Raw genomic sequence first — 2,885 nt, forward strand, 5'->3', positions numbered from 1 at the left:
TTGGGGCGATGTTGGGTTCAATTTTTGGGGCCATTTTGTGGCCATTTTGGGGTCAATTTTTGGGTCCATTTTGGGGCCGTTTTTGGGGGTCTCTGGAAGGGATTTTGGGGCCATTTTGGGGTCAATTTTTGGGTCCATTTTGGGGAAGTTTTGGGGTCATTTTTGGGGGTCCCTGGGAGGGATTTTGGGGCTATTTTAGGGGCATTTTGGGGTCATTTTGGGGGGATTTTGGCGGCCATTTTGGGGCCATTTTAGGGGGTCCCTGGGAGGGGTTCTGGGGCCATTTTGGGGTCAATTTTTGGGTCATTTTGGGGCCATTTTTGGGGGTCCTTGGGAGGGATTTTGGGGCCATTTTGGGGCCATTTTAGGGGGTCCCTGGGAGGGGTTCTGGGGCCATTTTGGGGTCAATTTTTGGGTCATTTTGGGGCCATTTTTGGGGGTCCTTGGGAGGGATTTTGGGGCCATTTTGGGGCCATTTTAGGGGGTCCCTGGGAGGGGTTCTGGGGCCATTTTGGGGTCAATTTTTGGGTCATTTTGGGGCCATTTTTGGGGGTCCTTGGGAGGGATTTTGGGGCCATTTTGGGGCCATTTTAGGGGGTCCCTGGGAGGGGTTCTGGGGCCATTTTGGGGTCAATTTTTGGGTCATTTTGGGGCCATTTTTGGGGGTCCTTGGGAGGGATTTTGGGGCCATTTTGGGGCCATTTTAGGGGGTCCCTGGGAGGGGTTCTGGGGCCATTTTGGGGTCAATTTTTGGGTCATTTTGGGGCCATTTTTGGGGGTCCTTGGGAGGGATTTTGGGGCCATTTTGGGGCCATTTTAGGGGGTCCCTGGGAGGGGTTCTGGGGCCATTTTGGGGTCAATTTTTGGGTCATTTTGGGGCCATTTTTGGGGGTCCTTGGGAGGGATTTTGGGGCCATTTTGGGGCCATTTTAGGGGGTCCCTGGGAGGGGTTCTGGGGCCATTTTGGGGTCAATTTTTGGGTCATTTTGGGGCCATTTTTGGGGGTCCTTGGGAGGGATTTTGGGGCCATTTTGGGGCCATTTTAGGGGGTCCCTGGGAGGGGTTCTGGGGCCATTTTGGGGTCAATTTTTGGGTCATTTTGGGGCCATTTTTGGGGGTCCTTGGGAGGGATTTTGGGGCCATTTTGGGGCCATTTTAGGGGGTCCCTGGGAGGGGTTCTGGGGCCATTTTGGGGTCAATTTTTGGGTCATTTTGGGGCCATTTTTGGGGGTCCTTGGGAGGGATTTTGGGGCCATTTTGGGGCCATTTTAGGGGGTCCCTGGGAGGGGTTCTGGGGCCATTTTGGGGTCAATTTTTGGGTCATTTTGGGGCCATTTTTGGGGGTCCTTGGGAGGGATTTTGGGGCCATTTTGGGGCCATTTTAGGGGGTCCCTGGGAGGGGTTCTGGGGCCATTTTGGGGTCAATTTTTGGGTCATTTTGGGGCCATTTTTGGGGGTCCTTGGGAGGGATTTTGGGGCCATTTTGGGGCCATTTTAGGGGGTCCCTGGGAGGGGTTCTGGGGCCATTTTGGGGTCAATTTTTGGGTCATTTTGGGGCCATTTTTGGGGGTCCTTGGGAGGGATTTTGGGGCCATTTTGGGGCCATTTTAGGGGGTCCCTGGGAGGGGTTCTGGGGCCATTTTGGGGTCAATTTTTGGGTCATTTTGGGGCCATTTTTGGGGGTCCTTGGGAGGGATTTTGGGGCCATTTTGGGGCCATTTTAGGGGGTCCCTGGGAGGGGTTCTGGGGCCATTTTGGGGTCAATTTTTGAGCCATTTTGGGGCCATTTTTGGGAGTCCCTGGGAGGGATTTTGGGGTCAATTTTTGGATTCATTCTTGGGGCATTTTGGGGCCATTCTGGGGGATTTGGGGGTGATTTTTGGGGCCATTTTGGGGCCATTTTTGGGGGTCCCTGGGAGGAATTTTGAGGAAGTTTTGGGGTCAATGTTTGAGCCATTTTTGGGGGTCTCTGGGAGGGATTTTGGGGCCATTTTGGGATCAATTTTTGGGCCATTTTGGGGTCACTTTTGGGGGTCCTTGGGAGGGATTTTGGGGCCATTTTGGGGTCAGTTTTTGGGTCCACTTTGGGGGTTTTTGGGGCCATTTTTTGGGTCCATTTTGGGGCTATTTTGGGGCCACTTTTGGGGGTCCCTGGGAGGGATTTTGGGGCCATTTTGGGGTCAGTTTTTGGGCCCATTTTGGGGGTTTTTGGGGCCATTTTTGGGGGAATTTTGGGGCCATTTTGAGAGATTTTTGTGCCATTTTTGGGGGGATTTTGGGCCATTTTTGGGGGTCCCTGGGAGGGATTTTGGGGCTATTTTGGGGTCAATTTTTGGGTCCATTTTGGGGCCTTTTTTGGGGTCCTTGGGAGGGATTTTGGGGCCATTTTTGGGTCAATTTTTGGGTCCATTTTGTGGCCATTTTGGGGTCAATTTTTGGGTCCATTTTGGGGCCGTTTTTGGGGGTCTCTGGAAGGGATTTTGGGGCCATTTTGGGGTCAATTTTTGGGTCCATTTTAGGGGGATTTTGGGTCCATTTTTGGGGGTCCCTGGGAGGGATTTTGGGGCCATTTTAGGGGCCTTTTGGGGCCATTTTTGAGGGTTTTTTTTGCCATTTTTAGGGGGATTTTGGGGCCATTTTGGGGGGATTTTGGGAGGAATTTGGGGACCCCCCATCCGGATTTGGGGGGACCCCAAAATCGCCTCTTTTTGCCCCAAATCCAGCCCTCGGTGCGCCTGACCCCCACCACCATGCTGTACTCGGGGCGCTCGCAGGACGGCAGCCACATCCTGGTGAGGGGGGACCCCGAAATTTGGGGGGTAAAAGGAGGGGGGCGACCCCAAAATTTGGGGGGAAAAGGAGTGGGGGGGGTCCCCAAAATTTGG

The 2,885-nt window shown here is 53.4% G+C and overlaps 1 long non-coding RNA gene across 1 annotated transcript in view; it reads left to right on the top strand.

Annotated features, from left to right (window-relative positions):
• The window catches only part of LOC108446096, a 3,751-nt gene extending 959 nt beyond the window's left edge, over positions 1 to 2,792 (top strand). Inside the window, exon 2 of the long non-coding RNA XR_001861197.1 lies at positions 2,724 to 2,792. This is a non-coding gene — a long non-coding RNA (uncharacterized LOC108446096). The remainder of the gene's footprint in view (positions 1 to 2,723) is intronic.
• The last annotated feature ends 93 nt before the right edge of the window (positions 2,793 to 2,885 follow it).

This window comes from Corvus brachyrhynchos, unplaced genomic scaffold (assembly GCF_000691975.1).
Source record: "Corvus brachyrhynchos isolate BGI_N302 unplaced genomic scaffold, ASM69197v1 scaffold644, whole genome shotgun sequence".
Taxonomy (NCBI): domain Eukaryota; kingdom Metazoa; phylum Chordata; class Aves; order Passeriformes; family Corvidae; genus Corvus; species Corvus brachyrhynchos.